Source organism: Rattus rattus, chromosome 15 (genome assembly GCF_011064425.1).
Source record: "Rattus rattus isolate New Zealand chromosome 15, Rrattus_CSIRO_v1, whole genome shotgun sequence".
Taxonomy (NCBI): Eukaryota; Metazoa; Chordata; class Mammalia; order Rodentia; family Muridae; genus Rattus; species Rattus rattus.
Genome location: NC_046168.1, coordinates 65,331,230 through 65,354,483, shown reverse-complemented (window position 1 = coordinate 65,354,483; position 23,254 = coordinate 65,331,230).

The window sequence follows — 23,254 nt, the reverse complement described above, 5'->3', positions numbered from 1 at the left end:
TTCACGGGCTTTTTGTAGGTTTACAGAACATAGAAAGTCATAAATCGAGGTGTGGTGTTTTGAATACGCTTGGCCCACAGGAAGTGGCACTCTTCGGAGGCATCTCCTTATCAGAGGAAGCGTGGCTTTGTGAGAGGTGTGGGTGTGGGGTTCTGAGGTCTCAAATATACGTTCTCAAGTCTGGCCAGTGGAGTCAGAGCCTGCTCATGGCTGCCTGTGGAAGAATGACTCCTCCTGGCTGTCTGTTGATCAAGATGCCTGCTGATCGTGGCTCCTCCTGCACCATGTCTGCCTGTATGCTGCCGTACTTCCTGCCATGATGATAATGGACTGAACCTGTAAGCAAGCCCCAGTTAAATGTTTGCCTTTAAAGAGTTGCTTTGGCCGTGTTGTCCCTTCACAGAAATGAGACACCGAGACACAAGGCAAGTTCAAAACACCTTGGTGGATGCATCAGAAGGCAGATGCATCGAGATGGGGGGAACTTTTTTATAGGCCAAAGATGCTCTCTGATGGCATCCATGGCTCTTGGTTTGGTAGAAGCTAGTGTTCTGTTAGGTTGATAGCTTCTAAGAGGTTTTATTTACTATCTCAAAATGCTACTTCTAAGTTAATAGCTTCTGCGAGGTTTGTATCTGCTGTTACAAGACGTTAGTTCCAAAACAGAGGAAAGGCAAGCAAAGGCTGCTCCAGAAGCTAAAACGAGCCCCTCTGAAGTCGCAAACACCCCACAGTGCTGGTATTCCCATCAGCCTGTCATTCTCTGCAGACACAGAAACTCCTTCCACGAGTTTTTCTTCACACCCAGACGCAGGATCTTTTCAGGAATTTAGTTCACGGCAGCCACTTTGGAACACTTCCTGGTGGTTCCTCAAATGACTACACGTGGAGCTACCGTATGACCCAGTTATTCTCAGCCTCGGATAGTTAAGGATAATGAAAGTTGTAACTGTCCGTCTGTCTGTGTTTGTAGGATATTTGTGATGGTTCAAAGAGAGGAACAATCACCGAATGAATCTGGGAGCAAATTGTGGTATATCCATGGAATGGAATATTATTCTGTTACAGAAACAGCAAGGCTTTGTGTTTTACTGTGAACGGATCCTAAAACCATTACACTTAGCAAAAGAGCAGTCACAAAAGACCATTGTGATGTGATGATTAATATGAAGTCCAGCATAGACAAGTGTATACAAGAAGAAAGTAAACACATGGTTCCTAGGTGTGGGGAACACAGGGACTTGGGGACACAGGGAGGGTGAAGGATTAAAGAATTTATTCTTGAAGTGGAGAAAAGGTTCAAGGTTTGACTATGGGGATGGGGGCCTATGTCTGTGGCTCTAAATACATAGAATGTAAATTTAGAGCATTGCATAGAAGGCTTTAAACTCGTGACATGCATGGTCTGTGCAAGCTATCTCAATAAAATAAGCTATCTTTAAAACTTGGCCTCTGTGTCTCACCACCTCCATGCCCTTCCTATGCTCACCCTGGAAAACTGCTTTGACATGCACTTCCTGACATTCCCCCATGGTCCTCTGGGCCTGTGAGAGTCAAGAAAGAAGTATGGTTGCAGCTGACAGCCCAAGAGTCTTTGTCTGCCCCTTCAAGCAGTGGCCATTTCTCTGCCTACCAGGTTCACCAGCATGGCTAATCCACAGTGCCATTGCCTTCTGAGCCACAGACACTCTGCTCTAAACAGCCTGACCTTCACCACTACCATCACCTCTGCCTCCTCCACCAAGGCCAGTGTGCACAACACGTTCGTAGCCAGTATTCTAGACTGGCCTTTACAAAAGGCCAGTTCCCTGGGAAAGAAAACAACCACTTCATCTGGCTAAAGATAACCATTACCCTTTCCCTCCAGCGCCAGTTACGGGGTGGAGTGGAGGCTCTATGGTGCTCCAGGGCCCAAGTGAGGTCCCACTCATTCCTAGTGCAGAGCCAACTCTCCAGGAATGATAACCTTGGACCTTTATTATACTGGCAAAAGATGCCGCTTCAGTATCTATTCACGGTGCAGTGCCCGCTGCTCCTGGGCCTTGGGGTTTATGGAGACATGCTGTCCTCAGCCCATCACATGATGCTTGCCCCCTTTAAATGAACAGTTAGGAAGTGTGATTACCCACGAGAGATCTGCACAAGTTTAGACCAATTGACCAGCCATCATGGAGTAAGGACAGGCTCGCAAATCCCCATCCAAGTTAAGGTTTGCTGGGGTGGGGTCTTCACAAGCAGGCTGGGAGTGAGAGAGAGGACATTTATAGGCAGTTAAAGGTTACTAGGAGGAAGGGCTTACAATGCCCCGCCCCTCCCAGAATTTACAGACAGAAGAGTTTCTTCAGTAGAGCAGCTGTCCGTTAAACTCAGTGGTCACCTTGCCACGGCTGGGTCAGATGGTTTGTTTCTGTGGAATCTGGGGGCGGGGAGTAGACCTTTGTTCACATCTAGGAGGAAAATGTGCATAATAGGGCTTCCCTTCTCACCTGTCTCCTCTCTTGGGCAGTAAGACTTCCAGAAAGCTGGACGAATTCTGTCTGTTCGAGGCTCCAGTTTTTTTTTTTTTTTTTTTTTTTTTTTTTTGGTTTTTTTTTTTGGGGTTGGGGACCGAACCCAGGGCCTTGGGCTTCCTAGGTAAGCGCTCTACCACTGAGCTAAATCCCCAGCCCCTCGAGGCTCCAGTTTTAACTTGCAACATTCCGACTGGAGCTCGAGCTGCTGAGAATGCAAGCTGTGGAGCCTTTCATAGTCTCCGCACCGAAATTTATTGCTCTTTGGTGCCAGCAAACACACTCGGATTCCTATCAGAGATGAGTGGAGGAGCAGGGAGAGCTTCTCACCCGCCACCCCCACCACCTCGCTGTCTCCAAGACTACAAGACTCTGTCCAAGGGGCTGCAGTTCAGTAACCTGTCGGAGGCTGCCCTCTGATGGTCAGCTTGAGAATTCCTTTCCCCCAAGCGCTCAGATCCAGTTAATAGAACAACCTACCTGCTTCCCAAGGACCACCCTAGTGCAAGAGAAATGGGGTTCCCAGCAGAGTTCCGTGTCTTCCTTCTGAGTCTTCCAACACTCTAGAGCTTTGAATTTACCTTTGGAGAAACAAGTCTTACTTCCTACTCCGATTCTCATCCAAGCCAAGTCAGTCTTTAAGAGAAACCAAATTCAAGAGCTGTTCCAGAAGGAAATGGTTCTATGTTAAATTATTCAAGGTGGGGAAGGACTTGACTTCTAACGATCACACAGAAGACAAAATTTGCATTTATAAATGACTGGCTGCTTGGGCCATTCATTCATTCATTGCACTCAGATGCAAACTCATTCATTCATTCATTCATTCATTCATTCATTCATTGCTTTCAGATGCAAGCTCATGACCTCAGGCTTCAGTTGCAAAATGAAACCAGAAAATCAAAAGCAATTTACCAGCTGAATGGCTCTGGCTAACCTCCTTCATGGTGAGGGTGGTTACTTGGTAAGACTTAAGGCAACTCATATTTCATTCAGGAGCATCTCACATAGGATGCATTTGCTGAAGCAAATCAAACAACAGAGGACCTACCCATTGCTCAGACAGACACGTTCTTGGTTTTGACCTGGAGCTGCGGTTATGAATGAAGCTGCTGAGATCCTGCAGCTGCTGCGCACAGAGAGCTCAAGGGAATCATCAGTGCTGTTCAGGCAATTATCGCTGAGCCAAAGGCAGACTGAAGACAGGGAGACGGATGCTGCAGGATTTCAGTCAGGAGCTGTGCACACCGGCATATGCTTGGAAATCGAATGATGCATTTTTGATGGAGGAATCCCAGAAAACTGTTCTAAGTTCTTCCGGCCCACTGTTTTCCTTTTTTTTTTTTTTTTTTTTCCTTAATAATGTTTGGGAAACTTCTAAATAAGTAAATAAATAAGCAAATAAGACAGTTCCCATGATTTTAAAATCTTACTCATTTTTTATTGAAAATGGATTTTTTTTCATACATTATATTCTGGTCATGTTTCCCCATACCCCAACTCCTCTCAGATCCTAGTTTATCCGAACCCCCATCCAAGTTCTCTCTCTCTCTCTCTCTCTCTCTCTCTCTCTCTCTCTCTGTCTCTCTCTCTCTCTCTCATTAGAAAACAAAAAGGCATCTAAACAAAACAAAATAAAACAAAACATATAGGACAAGCAAACAGGAAGAACACAAAAGCACACACTCATGTAGAGACATGCGTTTACACACAGGGAAAGCTCATAAAACACGAAATTGGAAACCAAACTATATAAGCAAAAACCCTGTAAGTTTAAAAAAGAAAATGTCCCAACCGTCAGGTCCAAAGGAAACTCCATTTCGTAAAACTCCAAAAGGCTGTCCAAATATCCAGAGATGAGCTCAACCTGGGCTATCAGAAGATTGCTGGCAGCTAGAGAGAAGACAGAATTCCTCAGGAACTTGTGAAACCAGTTCCTGTTGGCCAAAAAGAGTATTTCCCCCTTTTCCAGATGTCTCTCGCTGTTCTCGATTTCATGTCTATAGTGAGTCCTTCCTGTTAATCATACCTCGGGAGGTCAGTGTTGTCAGATTTTATATCTGGTGTGGAATACCTGAGAGAAGCAAAAATGGACCCCAGTTTTCAAGGGACTCCATCTCTCCCAACTGAACCGAGCTGCCAATTTGATTTTCCTAAGGTCGGGGGTCATTTACTTCTGCTGACGTCTGCTACCTACCAGTTCCGACTTCCAACTCTAGGGTCTAACTCATTAGAGCACTCCTCCACCTGCTCTAACCACTGACTCTCCTAGCCTGCTCCGGCAAGTGCCTCCTCGGAGCTGCCTGCCAGACTCTGTCTTCTTTCAGCTCCCGGATTCTGCTACTGCTACAAAAATCACACCGGTGAGCCAGGCAGCCCCTCTCGTCCTGTTGGACCCCCATTACATGGAAAGGGACCATATTACACGATTTGAGAAATTTCTGACAAGTCTCCAGGTCCACTTGGGGACTCCCAGGATTGAAATGCTTGTCACGGGGCATTCACTATTTTCTTTCCCATCCTTGCTCTCCCTCCCCGCCTGCTAACCCTTACTTAACTTCTCCTGCCCTCTCAGCCTGCTTCTGCTCCTGGCTCTCCTCCTGCCTATCTCCTGCACCTGGAGTTTGACTCACTTTCTTTCTGTAAAGTTCTTTCTTCTGCCGTCTTTCTGCAAACAGTGTGGCCTCCTTACAGCGCCATGGCACAGACGTCATAGTTGCTGTCCAAATCCTCACAGGTCATTCCAGCTTCTGGCATTGCACAAACAAATGACACCCCCCACACACAAAAAAAATCTTTTCTCTCTAAGCCTCTTTGCTCTCTGCTCTCAAAAAAGTCATTATAATCACAGGCTCAGAAATTTCTCTTTGGTTTTCTAAATATCTTAATTTGAGCTGGGAAGCTGTTACAGATCTGCCCATCAGTTGTGCTGTGTTTAGAAGGCCTCCTTTCCTTAGATTCCCTCTGGCTCTGACTATCTTTCCGCCTCCTCTGGTCCCGGGTTTCCTGAGCTCTGCGGGGAGAGATACGACAAGAGTTACTTGGTTTCCCCCTAGGTTCCTGGCCTATCTAGTCTCAGGTCCTTTGCCACCTGAGCAGTGTCAGGGATGGGTTCCATCTTATGGCTCTTAACTTCAGTGGGTTAGTGGGTGGTGAACCCCTCAGGCTTTGTGCTGCTATGACACCTGTAGGTCTTTCACTCGGGTCATCCCTGGAGACAGAAGAGTTTGTAGTTTGGTTGGCGTTTCTTTTTCTCCTCTTGCAGCATGCTGAGAACCTTCTGGTACCAGGAACTTAAACTCTGTAGGGGTGGGGATGGGCACCAGCTCAACTTCTCTGAGTTCAATTAGTTGGGTAGCCATGTTCTCCAGCAGTAGGGCCTTACATTCAGTGTGTGGTGAGCAACCGATAGCTTTGACAATAGACTAGGTGGGTGGGATTGCCATGGGTCCCTTTCTGCCAGAAACTCAGATGTGCTCCCTCCTGACACTAGAGGCTTCATTTACTGGCAAAAGATGTCTAGTAGGGGCTCTGTGTCCCTGGATAAGAAGCCTCCTACTGTATTAGATTCCGTGTGTCCCCTTGAATGGCCCGTACTTTTAGGCATCCCTCCCTGTATTCCTTCCCTCATCTCTTTCTTCCCTCTCCCTCTCTGTCAAACCCTCCCATTCCAATCTTTTCTCACTGTCCCAGCTACTCATAACTATATCTTCTATTCTATTATCAGAGGAGATCCTCCCCCAACCCTCTGCCATCCCTCATGCTAACATCTGTATTCGTATGCATTGTAGCCTGCCTTCCAAAGACTTGACAGCAAATATTCACATATAAGTAAGTATATACCATGTTTGTCTCCTTCAGTCTGGGTTACCTCACTTAGGATGGTTGGGTTTTTTTCTAACTCTGAACATTTTCCTGTATCATTACGTTTTAAGGCATGTGGAGTATTATATTGTAAATGTACATTTTATTTGTCATTTATCCACTGAAGGATATCTGGGTGTTTTTAACTTCGGGCTATTATAAATAGAGCAGCAGTGAACATGGATGAGGAACATCTCTGGAGTAGGACTTAGACTCCCAAGACTGGTATTGCTGGACCCCGAGGAACCTGAGGAGCCACCACACTGATTTCCATAGTGGCTGCATAAATTTGCACTCCCACCAACAATGGATAAGTGTACTGACTGGTTCTGTGTCACCTTGACACATGCTAGAGGAAGGAGCCTCAGTTGAGAAAAATGCCTCCATGCGATCCAGCTGTAAGGCATTGTCTCAATTAATAATCAGTAGGGGAGGGCCCAGCTTATGGTAGGTGGTGCCATCCCTGGGCTGGTGGTCCTGGGTTCTATAAGAAAGGATGAGCAAGCCAGTAAGCAGCATCCCTCCATGGCCTTTGCATCAGCTCCTGCCTCAGGCTCCTGCCCTGTTTGAGTTCCTGTCCTGAATTCCTCCAGTGATGAACAGTACTGTGGAAGTGTAAGCCAAATAAACCCTTTCCTCCCCAAGTTGCTTTTTGATCATGGGTTTTGCTGCAGCAATAAAAACCCTAACCAACACAATGAGGGTTCCCCTTACTCCACATCCTTGCTAGCATGAAGTGTCACTTGTTTTATTGATCTTAGCCATTCTGAAGTTATAGGATGAAATCTCAGAGTAGTTTTGTGCGGGGTGGTGGACCATGAGAGGAAGCCTAGTAAGGTCAAGCTAAGGTTAGAAGCCCTGGGGACCCTGAAGGAATGGTAGGAGCTTCGCCTGCTCCTGGCACTAGGCTCCTGCCATGTAGCTGCAGCCACCCATGGAGAGAGAGATTTGTGGTCATCAGTCATGTAGGGGCAATGCCCCAAGTCCTTAGACTTGTAGATGAGGCATCCCTAACATCTCAGACCAAGCCAATAGGAAGCAACTACTGTCAGACCCTAACCCACCCCAAAACTGTACATAAGATCCTACCCAGAAGGAATAAAGCTGTGTGAGAATTAGCCCCATCGTCTGAGAGTTATAAGAGCTGCAACACTGCCAAGGAAGAGAGTGTTCTCCTGAAACTTTCACCACCAGAAGCTCCCCTGTACCTTCCTTGCTGGCTAGCCAGCCTTCAGGCAGCCAGTGTAGTTTCTCAGAGCAACAGCAGTGACATAGCAGAGGTAGCAGAGGCATTTCCCTCTCCCTGTTTGTGTCCTTTCCCCTTCTCTTGAACCCTTCCACCTGGCAGGGACAGAGAGCCCAAGGATAGGCTCCTGAACACAGGCCTACAGTTTTGATTTGCATTTCCCTGGTGAAAGGAATATTGAACAGTCCTTTAAGTGCTTCTCAGCCACTTGCGTTTCTTCTCTTGAGAACTTTGTTTTGCTCTGTATCCCCATTATTTAATTGGGGGTATTTGTTTTCTTGGTTTCTAGTATTTTGGGGGCTCTTCATATACTTTGGATATTAGTCCTCTATCAAATATATTATCATTAACAATTCTTTCCCATTCTGTAGCCTGCCACTTAATCCAACTGATGGTGCATTTTGTCATACAGAAGCCTTTCGGTTCCATGAGGTTCCATTTATTATTTATAATTCTTAGTTCCTGAACTGTTGCTATTGGAAAAAATCTTTTCCCATGCTAGTGAGTTCAAGACTATCCCCCACTTTCTCTTCTATCAGACTCAGTTTATCTGGTTTTGTGTTGAGGTCTTTTTATCCATTTGGAGTTGAGTTTTGTGCAGGGTGATAAGCATGGATCTATATGCAGTCTTCTAGGTGCAGCCGTCCAGTTTGACCAGCATCACTGATCGACAACACTTTCTTAATAGTCTGTGCCTCTATATGGTGTCCATAGGTGTGTGGACTCATGCATTCATGGGTCTGTGTGGTCTGCTCCCTCACCAACATATCTGGTTTTTTTTTCATATTATGTGCTTTTTTTAAATTACCTTAGTTCTTGGAATACAATTTGAGATTAGGGATGGTGAAACCTCCAGTAGTTCTTTTGTTACTTGGGATTGTTTTAGATATTCTGGGTTTTCTGTGTTTTTATATGAGGGTGAACACTGTCCCTTCAATACATGTGAAGGATTGTTCTGGAATTTTGATGAGGATTTCATTGACTCTGTAGATGGCACTTGGTAGGATGGCCATTCTCACTATATTATGTCCTTAAACATGAGAGCTCTTTCCATCTTACCTCCAATTTCTTTCTTCAATGTCCGATGGCTTTTATTCTAGAAGTTTTTCATTTGCTTAGTTAGAGTTACCATAAGACTTTTTTTCAGTCCTTTTGAAAGACATTGTTTTCCTGATTTCTTTTTCAATTCATTTGTTGTTTGTGTATAGGAAGGCTACTGATTTTTGTCTGTTAATTTTGTATCCTGCTACTTTGCTGGAAATTTTAGGGTCATTTATGTGTACAGTCAGATTTTGGGAAAATAAAGCTACTTTGACTTCTTCCTTTCCTCTTGTATTCCCTGGATCTCATTGGTTGTCTTCTTGCTCTCGCTAAGACTTCAATGCTTATTGAATAGGCATGGGGAGAGTGGACAAGCTTGTCTTGTTCCTGATGGTAACTGGAAGAAACTTGAAGTTTCTCTCTATTTAGGGTTTCCAGGTGGAGAGCCTCTAAGGATTGAATGCTGACACAAAGGGATTTGAGACCAAATTTTAAGTCTGAGTTTAAAAACAAATAAATCTACTTCAGGCAGAATTTTAGATGTCCAGGCAGGTAAAAGTTAATAAGTGATTGTCAAATAACAAAAGGGGGATAGAGGCTTAATCTACCATTGGCACCGTCCCATCTCAAGCTAGTCTCTAATACTTGGATTTAGTACCAAGATGTTAATGACCTAAGTAATCTCATCAGTTGACTATCAACACATATGTTTTTTAAAGATTTATTTATTCATTTTATGTATATGAGTACACTGCAGCTGTCTTCAGACACACCAGAAGAAGGCATCAGATCCCATTACAGATGGTTGTGAGCCACCATGTGGTTGCTGGGAATTGAACTCAGGAGCTCTGGAAGAGCAGTCAGTGCTCGGAAGGTGTTCACTACCTCCATGTGTTCTGATGTGCTAGCAAAACACAGACAGCAGCAACGCTGGGACGCTAATGCACACTGCTCTAACTCTTCCTCGGCACCTCAAGGTACCGGTTCGCGGCTGTGGTAATATTTTTATGGGCATTAACCTCTAGTAAATCTACGATCCCTTCTGTCACAGTGCATCTGTGTGTGACCCACGAGCGGTACAGCTACTCCTCGTCGAGCTCTGTCTGCATCTCTCTGTAAGCAGCAACTGCAGATTCCGAGCAGCTTCGGTGTGAACTGCAGCTTCGGTGTGAACTGCAGCGTCGGTGTGAACTGCAACTCCGTGTCAAAACCGAGAACGCGTCTGTCTAAGCAACAGGTAAGCCCTCTTTTCTCTGACTTGCTTTAGCAACTGGACCCTATGATGGATGTCCCTGAATTAAAATTCAAATTGCTTTAAGTATTACCATCCTGACCATGAATCCAAAGGAGGTTAGCCAGAGCCCTTACACCAGCCTTAAAAATCAGGATAATTTACGACCAGGTTGAATCTGAGCATGAAGCTCTCCAAAGGGAAGGTCAACGCTCCAGAGACCCGGGAGACTCAAAGGGAAGACAACAGCCCTGCAGAAGATCCGACTTTTCTTTCTTTCTAAAACCCCTCTTTCTAAAAAGAGCGGATCCCGATGCGCCTGCCACAGGTGAAGTTCCCGAAGCTGACCGTCAGAGGGTAGCCTAGGCCAAGGTACTGCTTCTAGGTTGAAATTCGGTGACAGTGCTCTTACACTCCTACAAAAGAGAGTCGGTCGCTTCCAAGAGACCACCCTGCTTAAAGCTTCCGTATGGGATGGGCAGCCAAGAAGCACTCTCTGCTGTTCCTGCTCATCTCTGATAGGAGTCTGAGACGACCTGTGCTGGCACCGAAGAGCAGCTAAGCTACGGGGAGAGACCAGGAAGGGCTCACAATGTGAGCGCGACTGTACTCCACAGCTCGAGCTCAAGTAAGAATGTGACAAGTTAACACTTAAGCTTGGAGCAGATAGAATTCTTCCAACGTTCTGGAAGTCCTATTACCCGAAGCACAAGGAAGAGAGGGGACGGGGCAGGGAAGGGAAGCCCTATTGTGTACATTTTCCTCCTAGGTGCGAACAAAGCTCTACTCCCCGCCCCGAGATTTGACAGAAACAAATCATTCCAAGGTGACCAAAGAGACTAACAGTGTTGTTTACAGAAACTGCTGTACAGAAACACTGGTGCAGCTGCACCAATGACAGAACCCGTTAAATGTTAAACTTGTCATCCCAGTGAGCATTGCCTATAAATTCTGGGAAGAGTGGAGCCCCGTGAACCCTTCCTCCTAGCAACCTTTAACTGCCTATAAATGTCCCCTTCTCTCACCTTCACCCCAGCAAACCTTAACCTGGATGGGGATTTGGGAGTCTGTCCGTACTCCATGATGGCTGGTCAACTGGTCTAAACTTGTGCAGATCGCCTGTGGGCAATCACACCTGCTAACTGTTTATTTAAAGGGGGCAAGCATCATGATGGGCTGAGGACAGCATGTCTCCATGAACCCAGAGCCCCAGGAGCCGAGCACCGCACCATGAATAGGTACTGAAGAGGCATCTTTTGTCAGTATAATAAAGGTCCAATGTTGTTGTAAAAAAATCTAAAAAATAAAAGAAGTATGGTTGTCTTTTACCCCCCTTAGGTCCGGCACCTCAGTGTCCCAAGGTATGTGCTGGATATTTTAATTCTCAATCAGCAAAGCCTCTCACCCGCTTTGCTCCATCCCATATCAGACTGCCGAGCCTGGCAGCAATCTCTCTTCCTATCTAGTTCCCAAGGCAGGTTTCTATGCCAGAAGCACACATCCCAATTCCATGACGGCCCAGACTCTCCAGCCATCGCAAACTTTCTTACACTTAAATCGCTACGTGAAAGAACACACAACACAATAACCTTTGACCCAATAGATAAGATATAATTGCCCACCTAAACATACAAATCCCAATACACATCCATCCCTAAAGAATATTTGTAACAACCTGTAAAGGTACAGCGTGGAATCTTAACGTCACCGCCATATTCTCCAGCCACGGTTTCTCTCCCTGCCCCTCCTGTTTCTTCCTCCTTTCCATTCCAGTCTCCTCCTCTTCCTTCAAACTTCTCTCCCGCCCATCCTTCCTTCTCGTCCAATGACAGGGCTCCTTCTATCCTGTACCTGCCCCTCACCTGTATTTTACAAATTCAATGGGGAGAAGGTTCTAGTGAAGTCACCTGAGTCTTAAGTCTATAGGCAGCTGTCCTGGGGCAATGGAGTTAGCATCAAAATACAGATAACTCCAGGGCAAACCACAACAGTCCAAGGTTATCATTCCTGGAGGGCCGGCTCTGCACTAGGAATGAGTGGGGCCTCACTTGGGCCCTGGGGCACCATAGAGCCTCTACTCCACCCCACAGCGGTTACTGGCTAAAAAGGGTCTTTAGCTCTCTAAAGCCAGATGAAGTGACTGGGTTTTCCCCCCAGGGAGCTGGTCTTTTATTTTATTTTATTTTTCTGGAGCTGGGGACCGAACCCAGGGCCTTGCGTTTGCTAGGCAAGTGCTCTACCACTGAGCTAAATCCCCAACCCCGAGCTGGTCTTTTATAAAGGCTGATCTAGAATATGCCTACAAATACATTGTGCACAAAACCCTTTGGCAGGGGAGGCAGGGGTTAGGGGTGAAGGACAGGCTGTTTAGAAATGGCCACTGCTTGAAGGGGCAGACAAAGACTCTTGGGCTGTCAGCTGCAACCATAATTCTTTCTTGACTCTCACAGGCCCAGAGAGCAATGGGGGAACATCAGGAAATGCATTTCAGAGCAGTTTTCCAGTGTGAGCACATGAAGGGTGTCGAGGCGGGGAGACACAGAGGGCAAGTTTTAAAAAATCGTTTATTTAATTGAGATAGCTTTCACAGACCATGCATGTCACTGGCTTAAACCCTTCTATCCAATGTTCTAAATGTATGCTCTATGTATTTAGAGCCACAGACATAGGCTCCCATCCCCACAGTCAAACCTTGGACCTTTTCACTACTTCAAGAATAGATTCTTTAATCTCTCACCCTCCCTGTGTCTCCAAGTCCCTGTGTTCCCCACACCTAGGAACCATGTATTTACTTTATTCCTCTATACACTTGTCTATGCTGGACTTCATATTAATCATCACATCATAATGGTCTTCTGTGACTGACGTTTTAGCTAAGCATAGTGGTTTCAAGATCCACTCATAGTAAAGCTCAGAACCTCACTCTTTTGTGGCAGAGTAATATTCCACTACATACCACGATTTGCTCACAGACGCATCCAATAATGATCGTTCAGATTGTTCCTCTCTTTGAACTATTACAAATATGCTACAAACACAGAAGGATTCAGGGTGAGCATGTACACTTTTGGTTTTCCTTGACTATCTGAGACTGACTAGCTGGGTCATATGATAATTCCATGTTTAATCAATTAATGAACTGCCAGGATGTTTTCCTAAGTGGCTGGTGTGAACTGAGATGGACCCTTTTTGAGACTGAGACCAGAGGAAGGCCTTGAGTCTTGGAGACAAGCTCTTCAAGGGAATAGTGTAAGCCCATCTCATGGAAGGACCTCTTGTGTCTACAGAGAATGATGAGCCAATGGGAATTTCAGTACTGTGGGAAGAGACCAGAATCTTGTAGATTCCGAGGCCAATTCCTTTATCTTGAGCTAGTTTTAGCTTCTGGAACAGCCTTTCCTTTTCCCGCTCTGTATCTGAACTGACATCTTGTGACAATAGATATAAATTCCATAGAACTAACTTAGAACTAACACCTCGAGATGATAAATTTTAAAAAAACCACTCTTAGAAGCTATCAACTTAGCAGATCACTAGCTTCTGCCAAGCCAAGGGCTCAGGATGCCATCAGAGAGCATCTTGAGCCTATAAAAAAGCTTCCCCGTCTCAATGTATCTGCCTTTCTCACATACCCACCGATATATTTTGAACTTGCCTTGATTTATGACTTTCTTTGCTCTGTAAACCCATAAAAACCCTGTGAAACTGGAATTTGGGGCAAGGAAAACCTGTGTTTCTGGGCCATGGTCACTTGTAATGACTCCAGAATAAACTATCTTTTATTCCCTTGAGAGAGCTTGGTTTTTATGCCAGCAGTGGGCACCCAGCCCCACCCCCATGCAGGCTTTCCAGCTTCACAGTTTTGACACCGCCTTTTGCTTCTGATGTGTGGGAAGTTCTCTTTTTTTTAAGGTTTATTTATTTTATTTATATGAGTACACTGTAGCTGTTTTCAGACACATGAGAAGAGGGCATCAGATCCCATTACAGATGGTTGTGAGCCACCATGTGGTTGCTGGGATTTGAACTCAGGACCTCTGGAAGAGCAATCAGTGCTCTTAACCACTGAGCCATCTCACCAACCCCCATGTGTGGGAAGTTCTTTTCCCTGGGGGTTTGCTGTCTTTTCTGGGTCATGATGACAAGTGTTTTGCATGAGCTTACTGGCCAATGCGGATCTTCTACCCAGTATAAAATTGCATTTTAATACTGAGTAGTAGGTGATGTCTGTAAGACGTTGAAACCAATCCCTTGTCAGGTATGATATTCCATGATTTTTCTACCTTTCTGAGGGCTGTTTGCTCACTGTGTAGATGCCGTCTTTTACTTATCATGTGACATTTTGGTGAAGGTACACTGATGTGGTTCAGTCATTTGGTGCAATACTTAAGACTCTCTACCAAATCCGTGTTCATGAAGATTTATCCCTGTGACTTCTTAGGGTTGTAAAGCTTTTGTTACATTTAGGGATGCAAAGTTCTGTGTATGCTGTTGGTCAACCCTCAAGTGCCCCTTTTGTCTTGGCTCTGACAAAATTCCTGAAGCAGTCAGTCTAAGGAAAGGGGGTGAACGCTGTCCTGCAGTCTGGGAATATGGTCCCTTATGGCCGTGGCAGGAGGAAGGGACAGTTGGAAGACTGTGCTGGCACTCAGGAAGCAGGGGTGCGTGCTGGTGTTGAGCTCTCTGTCCCCTTTTCACTCAGCCCAGGATCAATAGAAATGGGTGTGAACCACATGCTTCCCACCTCAGCCAAACCGCTTTGAAAACCAACACCTGTGGAGACAGACTGAAGTGCATTTGCAAGTGATTCCAAACCCAGTCCAGTTAGCAATGGTTACCCACCATGCCCTGAAGGTCTATGTGCTAAAGATTGTTCCCCAGTGATGCAACTGGGAGGTGATGGACCCTTTATGAGATGGAGACCAGAGGAAGGCCTTGAGTCTTGGAGAGGAGCTCTGGAAGGGGCGGTGTAACCCTGGGTGTTCTTCATTCCTCAGCCTTGCTTCATGCTTCCACCCTGAGTGGGACAACTGATGGTGATAGAATCCTCCAAGGGTGTGGTCCCAAACAACCAATCCTGTGTCCTTTCTGAGTGCTTGATCTCATGTGTTCAGCAACAGAAAACGGAAAACACATGTGAGGCAGGGGTCCAACTTCATTCTCCTGCTTGCAGTGCTGCCTCAGGGTGATTTGGTGAAAATATTATTTTCCTCATTGCATAAGCTTGGGTTCTTGTCAAAGGTCAGCTCCAGGTGAATGTTTGCCCCTGGATTCTGTTTGATTGATCTACATTTCTTTCATCATACTCTATTATGTTATCGTATCTTGTATGTTATGCATGTGGGTGCATGCATGTGGAGATCAGAGGACAACCTGTGGTAGTATGTTCTCTCCTTCCACCTGTGTGTCCTGGGGCTCAAACTCAGATCATCAGGCTTGGAGGCATGCTCCTTAGCTGCTGAGCCCTGTTGCCAGCCCTTGGTGATTTCTATTCCTGGACTCATTCTACACCATTACTGTGTCATAGCAAGTTTCTAAGTCGGGAAGGGTAAGTCCTGTAATCCTTTCCAGGGCTATTTCTGGCTGTTCTTGGAATCCCACATGTACAGTTCAGGGCTGGCTTGTTGACTGGTACAAGCTGGGATGCTGTCCAAGCCCAGGCTGGGTCTCCATGTGGAGATGTGACTACTGCCTTCCCCATGATCCCTACATACACTTCTTCCTGTTTCTTATTTATCTGATTCTTCTGTCACTGACAATTTTAGGTTTTGAGAGGATGCATTTTGCTCTTTGTTAATTTCTTGCTAAGTCCTTTGTGCTTTTTTTTTGGATGCTGTCATTGACAGAACTGTCCCCGTATTTCTGTATTAGGTTTGCCCACTGGAAATACAGAGACATCCAGCTAACTTCTGCATGCTGACCTTGTATCATACAACCTTGTTGAATGCAGAGTCATTCTCCAGTTCAAAGTGGAAAAAGCACGTGGTCATTTGGGGAACTCCAGAGTGCCCTGGCCTTGCTAGAGTAAGGAGGGGAAGGCTCAGTGGGAATTGCCGGGGAAACCCAGAGGGATGGGTGTGATGGGAGTCAGAGAAACCTTGTAGGCTGTGCCCCGGGACTCTGCTTAGGCCCATGGGCCAGGAGAGTTTGTTTTAATTTCTCTTTTATTATGTGACACTTTCACATCCATATATAACACATTTTAGTCACCTTCACCTTCACCCCCACTACCTACCCTCTCATTCACCACCCTGAAACCTTCTCCTATAACCCTCCCATTCCCCACCCTTTGTGTGTGTGTGTGTGTGTGTGTGTGTGTGTGTCCCTCTGCATTGAAAGCATTTGCATTTGCAGAGGAATTGGGAATATCTCATTCTGAGTACAATAAGCAACAAGTCTATCCAAATGGTGGCTGTGCATAGCTTTACCAGATGGGGGAGCTAGAGACTAGAAGGAGAGGACAGGAGGGGAGGGGAGGGGAGGGGAGGAGGAAATGGGAGGCAAGAGGAGGGGAGAGGAGAAGAGAGGAAAGGATCTAATGAGTGTTCATAAGTAACTCAGTGAAGAAATGCCCACTGTGTTAAATGGGACAGAAACACTGTTTGCCATGGGAGGCCAAGCAATAGGTGACAAAGTCCTGAGCTAGGAAGTCAGTAGAAATTGGAAATGCAGGTAGGTATGGGGCAATTTAAGATACATCTCAATGTACAGTAAATTTCAGTTTTTTTTCTAAGTCACTTAGGGTAAGTAATTAATTGCAGGTAGAGTTGAAAGAATAAATGAATGGGCTTAATTTGGGCTGATAGTGACCAAAAAAAAAAAAAAAAAAATTCAGAGGAAAGAAGAGAGTCCATGTTGGAGTCCAGCTATTCAGGTAGAGCAGTGTCAGGGATGTGAGTTCTTTCCATGTTGCTGCTGAGCACCCACAATGCATGGCTTCATGACAGGGACCAAGATGGCTGCCCCAGCACCCATCTCACATCTCCATCACAGCCACAGACTGCAGACTGGAGAGAGAGGAGCACACCCTTAGCTTGTCATCCCTCGCTTGGCAGAGCCTTGTCTTAAAGTGTCTCGTGTACCACCACCTTAGGTCACATGTGATGGGAAGGAGGCAGGAGATGGCCCTGTGCCACGTCACCAGCTAGAGTGTGGGTGTGAGGTCGGGAAGTCAGGTAGAGACAAGGAGATCGCTTGACTCCTCCAGGCTCTCATCACATCCACCTGGGGCTGTGGCCATAGAAACAGAGGAGGGCAGAGTCTGCAGGGAGCAGCGTTGGTTTGAACACATTTGTTCTGGATGCTCTGTGTGATGCTCAGATGGACAAGTGAGGGTGCGTTCTTAAATCTGCACTGCTGGGTTCTAGGTCACCTCCTGAGGCCCATGTTCCCTAAGTGTTGAGACTCATCAATACATCCCCATCAATACATCCCCATCATGCCTTACGAAATAACCAGCAGGTGATAAAAATAAAACTGCAACCAGGGCCAATAAAAATAATTTAACTTACGAATTGAGACCTTACAGTTTTGTTGATGGCTAAATTTGGGAAAACTCTCTTTCAGGCTCCTTTGTGAGGGGAGCATGCTGTACAGTTCCTTCAGTGCCCACGAACACGAGCACATCTTCTCACATGTGCAAAACAGAGGGTGGCTGGTTTTCAAAGACCTATGGTTTACAGCTCCATAGTAGAGTCGTGACCAAGGGAGATGCTTACACCCTGAGCATTTAAGTGGTATCCAAATGTTCTGATTAAGGTCACACAAGCCATGAAGTTGCAGCCAGGACCCAAATCACAGATCATTTGTGTCCCTCAGGCTTGAGGGCCACCAATGTACCTGTCATTAAGAAACTGATTTGCAGCTGGTTGTAGTGGTGCATGTCCTAGGATTTGATAAAAGAGGTGAACGTGGGAGAATCAAGAGTTTGAGGGTAGCCTGGGCTACACATGTAAAGTAGAACCAAATATGACCGAACCAAACAACAACAACAACAACAGAAGTCAACAAAGTGATTCCTAATGATACTCTGCTATATTCATAAATGCCTAGCCCGATTATCATCAGACTGGCTTCCTCCAGCTGCTGATGGAAACAGATACGGAGATTCACAGCCAAACACTAGGTGGAGCTTGGGAAACCCTGCAGAAGAAGGGAAGGAAACACTATAAGAGCCAGAAGAGTCCAGAACACCACAGCCCACAGAATCAACTAAGCAGGGCTCAGAGAGTCTCACAGAGACTGAAGGAGCAACCACAGAGCCTGCATGGATCTGCAATACGTCCTCTGCACACACACTGTGGTTATTTAGCTTTGGATTTCTATTGGACGCCTAACTGTGGGAGTGGAACTGACTCTGACCCTTTTCCTCATACTGCGTTGCCTCATGCAGCCTCGATGTGAGGATTTGTGCCTAGTGTTATCCCATCTTTTAAAGCCTTGTTTGATTGATATCACTGGGAGGTCTGCTCTTTTCTGAAAGGAAATGGAGGAGCAGTGAGTCTAGGGGACAGGAGAAATTGGGGTGTGTGTGGAGGAGACAGAGGATGTCTTAGCCAAGGTTTCTATTCCTGCACAAACATCATGACCAAGAAGCATGGAAAGGGATGGGGAGGAAAGGGTTTATTCAGCTTACACTTCCACATTGCTATTCATCACCAAAAGAAGTTAGGACTGGAACTCAAGCAGGGCAGGAAGCAGGAGCTGATGCAGAGGCCATGGAAGGATGTTAATTACTGGCTTGTTTCCCCTGGCTTGCTCAACTTGCTCTCTTATAGAACCCAAGACCATCAGCCCAGGGATAGCACCACCCACAATGGGCTGGGTCCTCCCTTCTTGATCACTGGTTGAGAAAATGCCTTACAGCTGGGTCTCATGGAGGCATTTCCTCAAGGGACTCTCCTTTCTCTGTGATAACTCCAGCTTGTGTCAAGTTGACACACAAAACAAGACAGTACAGAGGGGAACTGTGGTTGGGATATATTGTATGAGAGAAGAATAATAAAAGAACCCCCTCCCCCCCCAAGTCAAGTCAAACTCAGGGATCTATGCTGAAAAGGAGGCAGAAAGAAAAGAAAGGGGGAGGGAGAGGGAGAGGGAGAGGGAGAGGGAGAAGAAAAGAAAGGGGGAGGGAGAGGGAGAGGGAGGGAGAGGAGAGGGAGAGAGAGGCTGTTCTGTTTAAGGTAACGGAACCAGGGCTTCCAAGCCAAGTATCTAAAAGATTTAATCCAGTTTTAGGAAAGGGGTTTTGCAGTGAGCAATTAAGGCTTGGTTAAGGAATTAATCACTAATGAGTCGTTAATTCTACCCACTATTATACAGTTAACAAGCCAAGCCCAGATTTTTAAGAAGGAGTCCCCAGTGAGGGGGGAGACACTAGCTACAAAGCACACCACAACTTCGTCTTCCCAGGCTGGTTAGTACACAAGCTAAGCAGGCAGTCCCTGTGAGCTTTTAATTAATACCATCTCCTCTGGTCTTTCTCTCCCACCTCTGGGGTGATGGGATTCCGTGCATAGCCAGAGAGTCAGCTTGGGGGTGTAGTACTCAGAACAGAGCCAGAGAAGTGGGCTAGGGGAGGCTAGAAGTGAAGTTAGGCTCTGAGGGAGGGAAGATGGGGACATTGCTACCCAAGGCAGGAGCCTGAGAGCTCTGGGGTCTGCAGCCCAGACTTGGTCACTGTGCTCTGCTCACAGGAGAGGTGTGCTCATTTGCAGTGGGGCTCTGGACATTTCTGGAGATTTTCTGTGACAGTCTAGGAAGGGAGATTGGCGTTCCCTCCCTCCTCCTGCCAGATTCTGGATGAATTGGGGTGGAGGGAGGGACTTGCATTTTGACGTTTTCCATTTCTCCAGCTATTAAATCTATGTTTAAAATGGAGGGTGCTCTCAGTCTGGTTACCAACCTCTGGCTGAAGCCTAGTCCCTCTAACACAATCCCACTTATTCGAGAGACCCAGCCACTCACCATCCTAGGATCTGATCTATCTGGATATGACCTGATACCAAGGGTCAAAAACTAAAGAGGACATGTTTGATCCTGGATGAGGATTCATCTCTGAATCCAGGAGGCTAAGCTAGGGGACCCTGGTTTACCACTGCTCTTTGGACCTCAGGATCTAAAGACTTTTGATCAGATGAGGCTTTCCTTGGGAGAGAAATTGGGCAGTGGGAACCACATCAAAAGCCCATGGGTATGACATGGTAAGAAACTAACACCCTGCATGGCTATAGGGTGGACAGGAAGGGCCTTGGTCATCTTGACTCTGCCCTTTCTATGCTCTGCATTCTGATGACTATTTCTCTACTGTCTATGGGGTCTATGCAGCAGCCAACCATATTCCTGAAAGCAGAAAACAAAAGCAAAAAACTACAGCCCCCTTCCCTGCTTCCTATGTCCAGAGCAGACCTAGCTTTCATCTCCAGGGCTGGGGGCTTTCCAAGGTCTTCCTTTTAGATTGACAGCCCTGGCTTCAGCAAAATCCCGCCTCCACCTGGGTCTCGTCTCAGCGCTGAGAACAGCTTTTCCTGTGAAATCTGTTAACATTCCCCACTGGTTCTTGCTTCCTTTTTCTACTAACTGCTTTGCTTGGGTCAACACTGCACTAGGTGTCAGCATCTCTTGGGACAGTGATGGAGGATGACCAGGAAGCCTTTCATTCAGGGTCACTGAGAACCTTCCTCCATCACTCAACCAACCAACTAGAACCAACACTCAAACTTAGGAAGCCCTGTTCCACCGTGGCTAGAGCCTCTGTGACCACGGAGGTCTGTAGCCATGCACTTGGGCACTGGTCCAACTGTTTAAAGCTCACTAGACTTCCAGTGCTTTTTGTACCAAGCTGCTGTCACCTTAAGCTTGTGCTGAGACCAGACTCCTCTCTCCTACATACCTGCATGGATGGTGAATCGGCCATGTTTAGAGCCAAGGACCACAGGAGGTGCCTCTAAATCTCCCAGGAGGAACCAATAGGCGTTTACTCAGCTAGCATCTACCCATCAGGATATGTTTCTAATGTGGCCAAAGAGCTCCCCTTAGGAACTGAAAGGAGGGGAACCTGGGGCCTTGGTTGTTTTTTCCACTCAGCTTCCCATACGTTTCACCAACCACCCCTTCCTAAGCTGCTAGTTTCCCAGGGGAGTGGATGCTCTCTTATGCTATATCTGTGGGACTAACAGAGTCAAACACACCCATATTTCAGAGAGAAGTCTTTGGAAAATAACCATGTCAAGTGGGCTTCTCTGATATTGCTCAATAATAAAGTACCTATCTGTAGGTTCAATACTCACAATACACACACACAAGCCACACACTCACACATGTATACACATATATACATACATGTGCACACATGCACCTGTGCATGCACACACATGTGAATAGGCACACACCCCATAAACACACACACGTACACACATGTATACATACATACCTACACATGCATATGTACACACACATCCATATACATGCACACATGAGCTCACACATATGCATATACATGCACACATGAGCTCACGCACATGTACTGGTGACCTCTTGTGCACACACATTCCTCCAAGAGATTTGTGTCTCATCAAGAGTCACAATAACCCTGTTAGGAAGACACAGTGCCTCTTAATGGGGCAGACACAAAGACATTGTCCCAGTTTACACTGTTTGCATGTATGGAAGCTGTCCTCTGAGCATGGCAGGGATAGCAGCTGCCCTCCTGAAGCAGTTGTGATTACCTGCAGGACACCTGCACAAAATATCTGCCTGCCATGGAGGGGCAGGGCTCACCAGGCTGGCCCCTTCCCAAAGATTTACACAGTTAACGATTGCTAAGGGGGAGAGGGCCCACGAGGGGCAGGTTTATAGACAGTTAACAGCAGCTGAGAGAAGAATTCGTAATTATTTATTTTCTGTGAATGAGTGTCTTTGCCTCTCTGTATGTCTGTGTACCATGCATATCTGGTGCCAGGAGAGAGCATGGAATCCCCTCAAACTGGAGTCACAGGTGGTCATGAGCTGCCGTGTGGGTGTGGGTGTGGGTGTGGGTGGAGTTGAACCCAGGTCCTCTGGAAGAAGTGCTTTTAACCTCTGAGCCATCTCTCCAACCCCCGCAAATTCTTTAGGGGTACAACTTTCTATACATTTCCCACACCTATGAGTAACACTGATTAAACTAATTGTTTCAGCAAGCCACATAACAGTCTGAGATGTTGGGGATGCAATAAGCAGGTGGGCCAGGCATATGGTGATTCCAGGGCACAGTCAAGAACCCTTGCTGAGTAAGCCCTGCTGGGTTCCCTGAGTCTGGGCTGGAAGGGTGTGGGAACAACAGACAGGAGACAGGGGACACTCATGGAGGTATCTAAGGAAAGTGAGAGAGGGTGAGGTGCCAGGTGCCAGGAGTGGGGTAAGCAGGAGGGTTTAGCCAATGCATTCAGCTTGGACTAGCGAAGCTAAGAGTCCTTGGAACGAGTTGTTCCTATTAAAATTACGGAGATGTCCCAGTGGGTAGAGGTGCTCTCAGGAAGGTCTATTGATCTAGGTCTAAGCCTGGATACCACAAGGAGGCCCTTTGACCACACACGCGGTAGTTGCACAAGTGTACCTGAGAGCACGCACGCACGCACGCACGCACGCACGCGCGCGCGCACGCACGCACACACACACACACACACACACACACACACACACACAATGATAAATAACAGTGAAAACCTGGTCACTGAGAAGAAGATGGGTCAAGCTGCCAGAAAGCGACACACTATCCACCTCTAAGTCTTTTTCTCTCCTTGCTTAGAGATAATTACTTAGCTTCCTCTGTTTCCCCAGTGGTATCCCAGTAAGGAAAGAAAGATATTCTCTACCTCCTGAAAAAGCAACTTAATTTCTCGCTAGAATACTTAGTGTATGTCTGGAGGCCCTGGCTCTGGCTATGCGTGTCAGAGCACTTAGGGCCTACAGGGCAAGGACTAGATCCTGGATTACACGCCTCTGCCTCCAAGTGGTTAACTTGGAGTAGGTTTCTGCGATCAAGAGCATTCTAGGAATAGAGCGGAGACAGAGGAGTAGCCATTGCCACCCATGTGGCCTTCTTCTGCCTTGTTCTTGGTAAACAAAATCTTCACAGGGACCCTGTTCACCTTCCTATCTCCTGGCGAGGTAGGGCCCATTTAGAAGAGGGAAAGAAACTGGGGAGCAAGCACCACAATTTGCTAAGGAACCCAGAACAGCAGCTGAAGGGAACTGAGCCTCCAAGCTGCAAGGTTCCTTTGCAATCAAGACCAGCACTGAATGAGAGACCACAAGTCAAGGGGCAATATAGCGGCTGCCCAGGAGGGAATCTGGACTCCTCTCACTCACCCCTGGACTTAG